Source organism: Mya arenaria, chromosome 2, assembly GCF_026914265.1.
Source record: "Mya arenaria isolate MELC-2E11 chromosome 2, ASM2691426v1".
NCBI lineage: Eukaryota > Metazoa > Mollusca > Bivalvia > Myida > Myidae > Mya > Mya arenaria.
Window position 1 is genome coordinate 37,683,549 of NC_069123.1, and position 14,113 is coordinate 37,697,661.

Here is a 14,113-nt window from a genome sequence, read left to right on the forward strand (position 1 = left end):
ATGTTCATGGTATTTTCCCACTTTTCAGACAATGAACTAGCACAGTACATACAAGAATGACCAGGGGCGCACGGTTGCAGAAATTGATCTCTTTGAGGACTGTTGCATGCAAGTAGGCACCTTGTTTTGCTGGTAAATAATACTATCAAAGATTATCAGTTACACAAAACACATAGGTCTTGTTTGTTTTTAATTATTGAGTACATGCGATTTATGCTATTTTCCGACTTATTCCAGGCAATGAACTAGTGCAGTACAGACTAGGAGGACGAGGGACCAGTGGTGGCAGAAGTTGATCTCTGGAATAATTTTTTCATGCAGGTAGGCACCTTGTGCTACTAAATAACACAATAACAGATAACTTACAGGATAAACATAGATCTTGTTTGTTTCTAAATCTGACAGTACATGCTATTTTCTCACTTGTTCCAGGCAATGGACTAGGCTGTAAAAACTTGGATAAAAAGGGGGCCATGCATGCCAAGTATTTTAAACAGATCTCTGGGAAGACCATTACTAAGCATTCAGCTGTACAACCAGTTTCCGTGAAATATTACTGAAATACATAGTTATATATTCATCCTGTACATGTAACAGGGGAGCTATTATGATTGACGGTTGGCCAATCATGCCTCATCAACATTTAGTTTGTGAAACTCTAGTATCTACATTTTCTTCTCTATCTATTTGAAACTTGATCATCATGTGTGTTGCCTTTAAAGGTGCTATACACTGTATGATGAAATAGCGAAAAAAGAGAAAATTGTCGAAAACTGACAAACTTGGTATAGATGTGTTCAATGCATAGAAACTAACTAACTAAAGTACCACATAGTTTAGAATTAATTTGTTTTTCACAGTTTTTTCGTATTTTTCCAATAAAAAGATTACTAGGCATGTATACCTAGTAGAATTCATTCTTATGCGTGATTGGCTAGTCAATGTTTTCACGTGATATTACCAAGGTTGGTATACAGCTTAAATATTCCAATGGTTTAGAGTAAGCCTTCATAGCACAGTGGATACAACACTGGACTGCAATTTTGGTAACACTCGTTCGAACCCGGTCTCCGACTTGATTTTTTTCTCAACATTTTGGCATTTTTAGCTCACCTGAGGACGAAGTGCTCAAAGTGAGCTATTGTGATCACCCTGTGTCCGTCGTCGTCGTAGGTCGTCGACGTCAATAATTTGACTGTTAACACTCTAGAGGTCACAATTTGGGCACAATTTTAATGAAACTGGGTCAGAATGTTACCCTCAATAAAGTTTTGGACGAGTTAGATATTGGGACATCTGGGGTTCAAAACTAGATCACCAGGTCAAATTAAAGGAAAAGCTTGTTAACACTATAGAGGTCTCATTTATGACTGTGTCTTCATGAAAATTGGTCAGAATGTTTATATTAATAATCTTAAAGTCAAGTTTAAATCTGGGTCATGTGTGGTTAAAAACTAGGTCACCAGGTCAATCATAGGAAAAGCTTGTTAGCACTCTAGAGGTCACATTTATGACTGTATGTTCATGACACTTAGTCAGAATGTACATATTGATTAGCTCTAGGTCAAGTTTGAATCTTGGTCATGTGTGGTCAAAAACTAGGTCACCAGGTCAAATTTAAGGAAAAGCTTGTTAACAATCTGCCAATCTGGTGTATAGTCCCTTTAAAGCTACACGAAGTTTGATAGCAGGTAATGTTCTGGTCAAAAAGTAGGTTACATGTTGAAAAGCTTGTGAGCATTCTAGATGATGCCACATGCATACATGCCATATTTTTGGAGACATTTCCTGGGTATTCGTTCAGAAAGGCTGAAAATTCTGGGGGATGTTGGTAGTATTCACAGGGATTTGTTAGCAGGTCTTTGTTGGCGAATTATCAAAATTTAGACTCAAGTATGAAAAACCTTTACCTTATGAACAGAAGTATTTTATAAACGATCATATTCTTATTATACACTGTCATGTCATAACATAATGCACTTACCAAACACAATATGTCTTTTCTCTCTCTTCTCTCTCTCTCTCTATACAGTTTCTGTGTTATTTGGTGGTTAGAGTCGAATCATGTCTTTTTTGTCCAGCTGAATATTTACAGTATAGTTCTGAGAGGCATGACAACCGTAGAAATGTATTTGCTTTTACTTTTGCGCATATCTTGACTGCTCGTAATATACCATCAATAAGTGTCATGCCTAAGTACTGTCTATATGTTCAATTCCCATTATTTTTGACAATATTTTTCGCATTAGTTATAGTTCAAAATAGTCATAGCAGCTACTCAGTCAAATTATTGTTCGTTCGAACAACATTCACTTGTCTATGTCCGATGGAGCCCGCTCTTATCTTCCAAGTGAAACGTATCGTAATAATGCTTGTTTTGCGAAAAAAATAACGGAAGTTTTATTTTCTACGATTATACTAGCTTGGTTGTACACTATTATTTTATTGTCCGGAGATATTCACCCAAATCCTGGTCCTAGTTCAAGTCACAATTCATCCACTGTCAGTTTGAATGGTGAAAGTTCTCTTAATATTTCGAATTTCTTGTGTAGTCCAAACTACCTGTCCCTTATACACTACAATATTCAAAGTCTTTTACCGAAATTGGATTTACTTACAACTGAGCTAGCCTCCTTTGATATTCTTACCTTTTCGGAAATGTGGTTAGCTTCTTCAATATTAGACGACCAAATTTTTATTCCTGGATTTTCGCAGCCGGCCCGGCGAGATCGTTGCGGTGATTCGTATGGTGGTGTTGCCGCTTATATCAAAGAAGGTATCAATTTTAAAAGAAGAAACGATTTAGAATTAAATGATATCGAGTGTCTTTGGTTGGAAATTAAGATCCGCACAACTAAGCGTATTCTGCTTGGTTTCTTCTATCGCCCTCCTAATTCAGGTAACAACTACTTTAATAACATTGAAAACTCAATAGGTTTGGCGAGAGAAAGCGGTATTGATGATATTATTTTAACAGGTGATTTCAATCTTAACATTCAAGTTAATAATTCAGGGCGTAAGATTCATTCTCTGTCACAGCAGTTTGGCTTTGAGCAATGTATCTCAGAACCAACACATTTTACTGAGCATTCGTCCTCAATTATTGACCTCTTATTCGTCTCTAACTTAAACTCTCGTCCATAGTGGTATTGGTGAGCCTTTTCTCGAGCAAAACTTTCGATTTCATTGCCCTGTATTTGGAATTTTTAGATACCAAAAATCAGTACAGAAGTTCTCTCGTCGTAAAGTATGGAAATATGATATTGGCAATTATGCACAATTACGACAGAAGCTTTCGGATACTGATTGGACAACTGTTAGAAATGCTAATATAGATCTGTTTACCTCTAATCTAACACAAACTATTACTGATATTGCCGGCAGTTGTATTCCAAGCAAGGTAGTAAATATTTATCCAAATGAACCTCCATGGATGAACGCTAGCATTAAATTAAAAATTTTAAAAATAAATGAAAACGTGCCTTTAGAAAAGCTAAACGCTCAAATAATCCGACACATTGGACAAGGTTCTGCAGCTTGCAAAACGAAGTAGTTGCTCTCGTCCGTAGTTCTAAATCACTTTATTTTGATAAACTTGCTTCGAATCTCAAATCCAGTGAGCTCAGTTCAAAGGACTGGTGGAAAACTTTAAAATCATTCATCACTCCGACAACATCAATGGGCATTCCGTCACTTGTCAATCCACTTGATGGTGAACTTGTTACGGATGAACAACATAAGGCGGATATTCTCAATGACTTTTTTGTCCGCCAAACATACGTTGACGACTCTAGTCTAGCTGTTCCCCAACACGAAATTAGAGCTGAACAAGGAAAAGAATCCTTAATCATTTTACCATCTGAGGTTGAGGATGCAATTAATTGTCTCAAGACAGGTAAAGCATCGGGCCCAGATGGCATTAATAATCGTATCCTACGTGAAGCATCTGTCCAACTTAGCCAACCTTTATGTGAATTGTTTAATGTTTCGCTTAATTCTTCGGTTATGCCATTAGAACGGAAATGTTCAAATGTCTTCAAAAAAGGTGATCCTTCAAACCCCTCTAACTATCGCCCAATCTCTCTTCTTAATACAATGGAAAAGGTCTTTGAAAGAATTGTATTTAAACATGTATTTAATTTTCTTCGTGATTCGCACTTCTTTACCAGTTTCCAATCAGGTTTTATGCCCGGTGACTCTACTGTTAACCAGTTAACTTATCTCTATAATACATTTTGTCAAGCTCTCGACGATGGACTTGAAATAAGAGTTGTCTTTTTCGATATAAGTAAAGCCTTTGATAAGGTTTGGCATCGTGGTCTATTGTACAAACTTGAACTAGCAGGACTTACTGTCTTGGTTTTCCAATTACTTACGAAATAGGTCTCAGCGCGTTGTAATTCCAGGAGCTACTTCCTCATTATCTGAGATTAAAGCTGGAGTCCCACAGGGATCAATTCTAGGTCCTCTTTTGTTCCTCGTATACATCAATGATATTGTTAAGGAGGTTGATTCAAATATAAACCTTTTTGCGGATGATACGAGTCTCTTTGTTATTGTCAACTCCCCTCAGTCTACAGCCTTAAAACTACAGAATGATATTAACAAAATATCTCTCTGGGCCGACAAATGGTTCGTTAAGTTCAATCTATCAAAATCAGAATCAATGGTCATATCTCGTAAAAGAAATAAACCCATTTCACCCACCAGTGAATATGTTCGACACAGCTATTCCTTCTGTTGAATCTCACAAACACCTTGGCATTTTTCTCTCTGATGATTGCAGTTGGCATGCTCATATTAACTACATCAAAGATAAAGCCTGGTCCAGAGTTAATATAATGAAACGTCTTCGTTATGTACTTGATAGGCGGTCTCTGGAGGTAATATTTCTTTCCTTTATTAGGCCTATCTTGGAGTATGCAGATGCTATCTGGGATAATTGTACACAATACGAAAAAGACGAACTGGATAAAATACAAAACGAATGTGCACGTATAGTTACTGGTTGTACTAGACTTGTTTCTCTGCATTTACTACAAATTGAATCTGGTTGGGAATTTTTAAGTACTAGACGCGAGAAACACAAACTTCTTCTCTTCTTTAAAATGAGAAATGGTTTTACGCCAGATTACTTGACGGTTTTGGTTCCCCAGACAGTAGGACAAGCTTCATCAAGAACACTTAGAAATTCATCCAATATATCTAGTTTCCGAGCCCGCACATCTTTGTTTATGAATTCATTCCTTCCTTCTACAATATCTGCATGGAATTCTCTTCCAGTTGACGCAAAGGCTATAAACAATACCGTTGGTTTTAAATCATACCTCTATTCTGATAAGCCCAAAACACTTAGAATATTTTATTACGGGAAACGCCGGCTTCAGGTCCTGCACACTCGCCTACGCAACGATTGTAGTTCCCTGAATCACCATCTCTATGTTAAAAATATTGTTCCCTCACCATTTTGTATGTGTGGAAGACAGGAGACTACATACCACTATCTCTTTATTTGTCCTCTCTTTACTGAACAAAGGCAAAATATGTTTAATACTGTTCAATCTCTAACTGAAGTTACCCTCCGTTGCTTACTATATGGTGATGACACACTGACTGAAGAGCAAAATAATACTCTGTTTGATGCAGTTCATCGTTTTATTTATTTGTCAAAAAGATTTGAAAGCCAGTGATCGACTCAAACCACCAACACTCACCCGTCTTTTACTTTGCCTCTCCTTCTTTTCTTCTTCGTTCTTTCTCATACTATATTTTTTTCTCCCTCAATACAGTTGATTAATTTAGAATAAAGTTTTTTTTTTTTTTCTACAATAAATGTTTTTGCATTTAACGTCTATCATTCAATTGCCTAAATTTTAAACATTATTTAATATGAGCTTGTATATTAATATGATTATAACTCCATCACTATTATCCGCCTCAAATGCTAATTGTAATTTATCATAACAGGGAAAGGAACTCTATTAGTTTATTTCTACCGTTCCAATCCTGAAATTTGATTATGTATTTGTATTGAAATGTTGATAAATTTTGCTCAATAAAATATGTTTAAACCAAACAAAATATGTCAGAAAAAATGTTTTCGAGACATATGACATTTTGGTTTACCTTCCCCGAGTCAATTAAAAAGTTCTGCTTACTATCAGCAATGATGACTTTCAGACAAAAACAAACAGAATAAATATTCTAATTATTAGTAATTTTCCATTTGCCAAATAGTAATATTTGTTTGCCTTTGATCATTATTACAAATAAATTAATCAGTTCTTGTAAAAGTTTCCTTTTGGCATTTATTTTTGAAAATATTTATTGTAATTTATGAAGTTATTTTCTCCCTTGTGGAGTTGAATGCTTACATTCAGTTTCACTCACATACTGTGGTTTCACTTTGTCATGTAATTGCCTGTTGTTGACTTTCTCTCTTTGGTTATTTTTTTTTTGTGTTAAATTCTGTGTAAAGGATCAAAATTCCAAGAGATATTTCCCCCTGCCTTGGGATATGGCAAGTATGCACATGTTTTACCCAAGTCTTCATCAAACTTAGGTGGAATGTTTTTGTTTTTTTGTGTGATAGGGTGATTGTCCGTCGTCCGTTGTTAACATTTTCCTTCAAACAACTTCTCCTCCTAAACCACTGGGACACCTTCAACTCAACTATGCAAGAATGTCCATTGGGTGATCCTCTTCCAGATTCCTTCATTAAAAGTGGTTCCATGCAGAACTCTGGTTGCCATGGCAAACTCAGGTTGCCATGGCAACCAAAAGGAAAAACATCTTGTCAGAAACTGCTGGCCTGATTTGAACATAATTTCAAAGAAATACTCCTAAGATGACTATACATGAAATTCCTTCACCCCATGTCTATTTGTAAAAAACATGGCCGCCAGTGAGCGGGGCTATGTTTCACTATATTTTTATATGGAAAACTTTGAGAATCTTATCCTCAGAATCCGCTTGCTTGATTTTAAAATTATTTCACTGAAATGTTCCTTAGGTAACCCTTTTATCGAATTCCTTCACGCCATGTTGATTCGTTAAAACATGGCCGCAAGGGGTCGGGGCTACTTTACACTATATGTCGATATGGAAAACTTTGAAAATCTCCTCTTCAGAAACTATTGGCCCAATTTCAAAATTATTTCACAGAAGTGTTCCTAAGGTGACCCTCACCCAAATTCCTTCACTCCATGTTGATTCATAAAAAAAAAAACATCGTTGCCAGGAGCAGGGCTACTTTTCACTAAAAGTCCATATGGAAAACTTTGAAAATCTTCTCTTCAGAAACCATTGACCCAATTTCAAAATAATTGCAAAGAAATGTTCCTTAGGCAACCATATAACAAATTGTGATTTATGAAAAGACATTGTCGCCAGGTGCGGGGCTAGTTTTCAATAAATGTTTTTATGGAATTCTTTAACCATTGGCTCGATTTCAAAACATTTTCAAAGTCATGTTCATTATATGACCTTTTATCAAATTTTATGGGTTTATATCTTATTGTTTTTGTTGTTTTTAGCTCCACTGGCCGAAGGCCATGGAGCTTATGTCGTCACAGATTGTCCGTCGTGAGTTCGTGCGTGCGTGCGTGCGTAAACTTTTACTTTACTTGAAACCGTCTCCGTGGCCTAGTGGATAAGCGTCCGCCTACGGAGCGGGAGGTCGTGGGTTCGATCCCTGGCCGCGTCATACCAAAAGACGTTAAAAGTTGGTACAAGTAGCTCCCTTGCCTGGCGCTTGGCATTTAAAGGGTAGTGCTTGGAAAAGTGGTGTACTCAGTACTGGTTTAACCCAGGAAAGTTGTACCCCGTGTATCGGTGCTTTACACCGAGCACGTAAAAGAACCAAGGGGTCTCTTCGAAAAAGAGCTAGGGTCTCGCACCCGGACTTCCTTGTATCCCACCACTGTCTCTTCAGCGTGCTGTCCCTTCAGCAAAAAACAAAGGACCCCGTTGGAAATAAGTGCTTGCACTTTCACGGGTTATCCTTGATCGCAAGGTCTAAAGAAATACATACATACATTTAAACGACATCTCCTCTGAAACTGATAAGCGGATTTTGACAAAACTTCACAGGAATGTTCCTTTGGTGGTCCTTTACCAAAATTGCTCAAATGGTTCCGGTCCATTGCACAATATGGCCGCCAGAGCTAAAAATAGCAAAATCTTTAAACGACATCTCCTCTGAAACGGTTCGGCAGATTTTGATGAAACTTGACAGTAATGTTCCTTGGGTGGTCCTTTATTAAAATTGCTCAAATGGTTCTGGTCCATTGCACAATATGGCCTCCACAGCTAAAAATAGCAAAATCTTTAAACGACATCTCCTCTGAAACGGATAGGCAGATTTTGATGAAACTTGACAGAATTGTTCCTTGGGTGGTCCTTAACCAAAATTGCTCAAATGGTTCCGGTCCGCTGCACAACATGGCTGCCAGGGCAAAAAAATAGAAAAACCTTTAAAGAACATCTTCTCAGAAACCGATGATCAGATTTTGATGAAACTTAACAGAAATGTTCCTTGGATGGTCCTTTATCAAATTTGCTTCAATGGTTTCGGTCCACTGCACAAGATGGCCCCCAGAGGTAAAAATAGAAAAACCTTTAAACGACTTCTCCTCAGAAACCGATGATCGTATTGCAATGAAACTTGACAGAAATGTTACTTGGGTAGTCCTTAACCAAAATAGCCCAAACAGTGTCCACTGCACACCATGGCTGCCAGAGCTAAAAATTAAAAAAAACTTTATACGACTTGTCGTCGAAACCGATGACCTTTTTTCGATAAAACTTGACAGAAATGTTTGTTTGGTGCTCCTTTACTCAAATTGCCCAAATCATTTCGGTCCACTGCACAACATGGCAGCCAGAGCTATTAAAGTAAATTTTTTTTTTAAATAACTTCTCCTCAAAAATTGATGATTGTATTTCTATGAAACTTGACGAAAATGTTCGTTAGGTGGTCTTTGCTTGAACCTTTTGGCCAGTGGAGCACAGGCACTGATGTGCCTCTTGTTTTAAAACATTTTATTGCTTTACAATCATTGAAGATATTAACTTAAAACTTAATGAACATATTCTCAGTAACAATGTGCTCTTTTGTGACAAATTGGGTGACAATTTAAATAAATTCACCTTGAATATTGAGTTATGGCACTTTTTAACTTTTTAAATAAATACATATTTTTCATGTTTTTATTCAGACAAGCATTTAGGGGGCTGGGGTCCAGTATGTTGTCCAATCAATAGCTTTAGAACCCTTTGTCCAATCAGGTGAGCGACATTGGGCCATCTTGGGCCTCTTGTTATGAAATTGAGGTCAATTGATTTTAAGTCATTAGAACACAGTAGTTCACCAGGTGACAATCTCTTTGTTTGTTTCTTATTCTGAATGTATATGGTATTCTCCCACTTATTATTCCAGGCATTGGTCTAGTGCTGTACAGACTAAGATGAGGAGAGACCCGCCGATGGCAGAAGTTGATCTCTGGGATGACTGTTCCATGCAGGTATGCAGCTTGTTTACTGTAAAACCATACAGTAAAAGATGGTAACACAATATATATAGATCATGTACATGTATCATCGGAGCTGTTGTGACATTTGGTTGTTTAGTCATGCCTCTTCAACATTTAGTTTGTGAAAACTTGAGATTGACCTTATTTATACAACAGAGGTCTCATAAAACCTACTCAAAATGACTGTCTACGGGAAATATAATTCAAATATGGTTTCCCATAGGGAGTAAACACAATCAATAAGATCCATATATCATTTCAAATCCAACACCCTGTGGATCCTTTTGTTGAAACATTTTTTGGACAGAGCATGACTCAAAAAGTTCTTGAGGTATTGCTTTCAAATTTCATTTACAGATAGATCTTTTGAGGCACTGGTACCATAACTATATCTGAGTGTATGCCCTCTGTTCATTTCTCTGCTTTGTTTGTCTGGAGCATTATTTCAAAAGTCTGTGATATAAACTTCAAACTTTATATACTGAAAGATCATACTCAGGAGGTCTGCATTGAAAAGAACCCCAAACTCTTGTTATCTGTGTTAATTTAATTATTGCCCTTCATGTACCTTTCTGTTACTGTTTGACTTCTGTTTGTCTCCCGTTAGCTGACTCATGCAAATCTACAAAGCATGAGGACACTGGTTTCTCCGGAATTTATCTTGTCTTGACTAATAACTTTCCCTGCTTAGCAAATACTTGAGATTCTTCTGTACTTATTTGGCAGGGTATAGGCAGTCTGTTACTGCTGTGGGCATATTAAAATGGTACTGTCTGTCTGTTGATCCGTCTGTCTGATTTTCTGTATCAGGGGTGTAACTTTGTCATTCAAGGAGATATTTGAAATTACTTTGCACATGTGTTCTGTAGATCAAGATAACAAGTCATGTGCAAGACTCGCGTCTGGATTGTAACTTTATGGTGCAGAAGAGAATTTTAAAGTCAGTCGTTCCATACTTCACACTTTGTTTCCGCTTAAGAATTTGAGAAGGATAAGCCCTAGGAACTTACTTGGAATGCAGATTAGCATGATCAGTAGATGGCCTCCATTGATTTTGAGATCAGTACATCAAAGGTCAAGATCACATTGACCTTAAGCTGAAAAAAAACGGTCTATGCTCAATTACTGAAAATCAAGGATTTTCATACTTGGTGTGCAAGTAGATCATGACTATTACAGGACCCCTATTGATTTTGAGATCAGTAGGTCAAAGGTCAAGGTCCTGGTCACCTTTCGGGGTGAAAAACAATATGTTGGCATTGCCCTAAAGCTGAAAAATGGTTCTGCTCAATAACTGAAAAATGCTTGCAATAAGAAAATTCATACTTAATATGCAAATGGTCTTGACTAGAAGATGACCCCTATTGAGTTTGGGATCAGTCAAAGTCAAAGGACAAGGTCGCAGTGACCGTAAGGTAAAAATATGGTTTCCGCTCAATAACTAAGGATTTTATACTTGCACCCAGGAACTTGGTACTTGGTGTTCCAGTTGGTCATGACTAGTAGTTGACCTCTATTGATTTTCAGGCCAGTAGGTCAAAGGTCAAGGAAATCTTAAAGTTAAATAACGCTTTCCGCTGAATATATAAAGAACACTCATATAAAGGAACTTCATTTTTGGTTTGGAAATTGATTAGTTGATGACCCCTGATTTTGAGGTCATTAGGTCAAGGTCCCAGTGACCTTCAGATGAAAAAACAATTTTGTTGGTCACCATGCAGTTCGTACTCACGCTTCTTTCTGCTCAATAACTAAAGAATGCTTGGACCCAGGAACTTTATACTTGGACCCAGAAACATCATACTGGGTATGCAGGTTGGTCATGACCAGAAGATGACCCCTATGTTTGTTTGTCTTCAGTCCAAAAGTACAATTTTTATGTTTATCATTGATTATTTCTCACTTATGACCACACAAAGGGGGAGACAAGCTCTTTTTAAATAAAAATAATCTCTAGTTTAAAGCTGAACTATCACAAATTGCCAGTTTTTACCTTTTTTATTTATTTCGGTCTCATAATCAGCTCATTTTGGCATCAGTGCCTTCAATTCCATCATATAAGATATCTCACAATAGAATAGATCTCAGTTTTTGCTAAAGCGCTAGTAACGCTTTGAGCCACAAGACATCTATTTTCAAACATTAATTTGATAACTGCAATCTTCTCTTAGTCTTTTGTCAACAGTCTTACATCACTTGTTTCAAGATATTTACGCAAAAATAGGCAAAGACAAAAAGTAAAAAAAAAGTTATCAATCGGTAAGAGGGCTGCTTCAAAATTTCTTTGCACATGTGTTGAGCACATAAATATGACATGTTACTTGCAAGACCCATGTCCCTACCTTGACAAAGGTCAAGGTCACACGAACAGGTTTATCATTATTGAATTCTTCATTTATGCATACACAGTACATATAGTTCAGGTCTTGTCCAGGCTGTGATTTTGTCATAATTTTTAATTCGCACATGGCAATCATTAGGTTAGTATTTTGCATGAAAGACCCACGACCCTTCTTCAAAGTTCAAGGTCAAAAATAGAGTTTAATGAAACTTTTTAGAAATGTTGGACCTCATAGGTAATTGTGCGTCTGCAATTTGTCTGACTTTTAACATTGTCTTAAAAGAGTAATGACCCTTGACTTAGTAAAAACTGGTCTTAAAAATATTGTGATTGGTGTATTTACAAAATTATTGCCCATACACTCATGAGAATTTGTTTGACTTTACTTGGTCTGACAGAGGTCTAGGGATGCTCATACATGTGTATCTCCATAAGTATTATATATACATTAAACTTCACAGGAATGTTGATCAGTATGGCAAATTTTGCAACTACAATTACTGTGACATTTCACTCGTTTTAAAATAGTTATGGACCTTTTTCTGTAAATAATGGTCTAAAAAGTCCAACTTGAACCATACCTGTGACTATTTGGCTTTTTGGGGTATTCATCACTTCTGTGATGGCGCTAGTGTTTTCATTCTTTAAGAAACTAAGAATGTGTATCTTTATGAGAATTAGGTCAACCTTGATTATAGGTCATGTGGGTCATTAAGGAGCTAGATAGTTAGGTCAAACATTCCACAACCCTTTTTACACCTTAAGAACCTTGAAGGAACATTATTTAAATTCCTTTTTCATTAAGTTTTGTGTACAATACAATGACATCCAGGACAATGATGATTATTGGTCATATCCAGTCAAAATGTCTTTCTTGAACTTGGTCATAATGATTTTATTTGTGAAAACTAGGTCAAGTCGGATAATGTCAAAAAGGAGGTCACCAAGTTACAACCACTCATGCTTGTTGCCAACTCCGAGTGTACATGGTATTTTCCACTTTCCAGGCATTGGACCAACTCTATGCATACTTAAATATTGAGGGGCCCAAGGTGGCAGAATTAACCTGTGGGTGGACTCTAACATGCAGGTATGCACCTTGATTCCTTTCAGATATAACAGTAAAAGGCTGTTGAACAAAACAAGGGGTTCATGTAGAGGTAACAAGGAAGCTTTATGATCAGTGGATGTCTAATCATGTCTGTTCTACATTTACAGACTGTAGTTAGTAAACACTGATATCCACATTTCATTTCCAATCTTCTGGAAACTTACTGAAGTGTGTGTCATTATTGAAGTTAGGTCAAGTCTGCTAACAGGTAATGTTTGGTCAGTTAATAGAATGTAGGTCACTTGTTGAAATGTTTAAAACTCTTGTTTACACTCCAGTATAGGCTATATTTTCTTCTAAATTCTACCTCAGTCTTCATGAAACTTTTGTTTTATAAGATTTACATCAACTTTAATTATAGGTTTTGTTGGGCAATGATGTGGCTAGGTCTCTAGATCAAACATTACACAAACCTTGTTACACCTTGAAGGAAAAAACTAACCTTTCTTCATGAAGCTTCCTGACCCTTTGTGTGCATCTCCATGAATTCTAGGCCAAGGATAATTAGGGGTGATATCATATAAAGAATTTGAACTTTTAAGTGAAAATCAATGAAATCTAAGTACAGTTTGTGTATACATGTCATCAGGTCAAACAGTAGGTCACCAGGTTATGACTTCACTTGTTTCTTTCTTTCCCTAAATGTACAGTATTTTCCCACCTATTCCAGGCAACTAGGCAATGAATTAGCGCTGTTAAGACATGGATGACAAGATACCAAAGGTGGCAGAAATGATCTGGAGGTCGACAATTGCATGCATGCAGGCACTTTGTTTGCTGTGAAACATTACATTAAAAGATAGCTGTAAGTGATGCATATGAAACATGGGAGCTATTGTAATGTGAAGTAATCATATCATACCTGGTCTGCATTAAGGTCAACTTCGGTAAGGTTTTAAAGCATTTAGGGTCTAATGGTCCTGAATCTTTGTAACACCTTTAAAAGAAACCATTTCAATTCTTTCTTTGTAAACCTGTCTATACATTTAATGAAATATAGGCCAAAGATAGTTATGGGTTATATTCAATCAATAATTATGCCCCCTTCGAAGAAGAAGAGTATATTGCTCTGCACATGTCTTCGGAAGGTTGCTCTGTCGGTCAGTCCGTCGGTAGACCAAAGCTTGT

The 14,113-nt window shown here is 36.8% G+C and overlaps 1 long non-coding RNA gene across 1 annotated transcript; it reads left to right on the top strand.

Moving 5' to 3' along the window:
* The first annotated feature begins 9,445 nt into the window (after positions 1 to 9,445).
* On the top strand, positions 9,446 to 13,790 carry LOC128225121 (uncharacterized). The gene is made up of 3 exons (XR_008259609.1): positions 9,446 to 9,524; positions 12,882 to 12,964; positions 13,656 to 13,790. It is a non-coding gene; the product is annotated as an uncharacterized LOC128225121 (long non-coding RNA).
* The last annotated feature ends 323 nt before the right edge of the window (positions 13,791 to 14,113 follow it).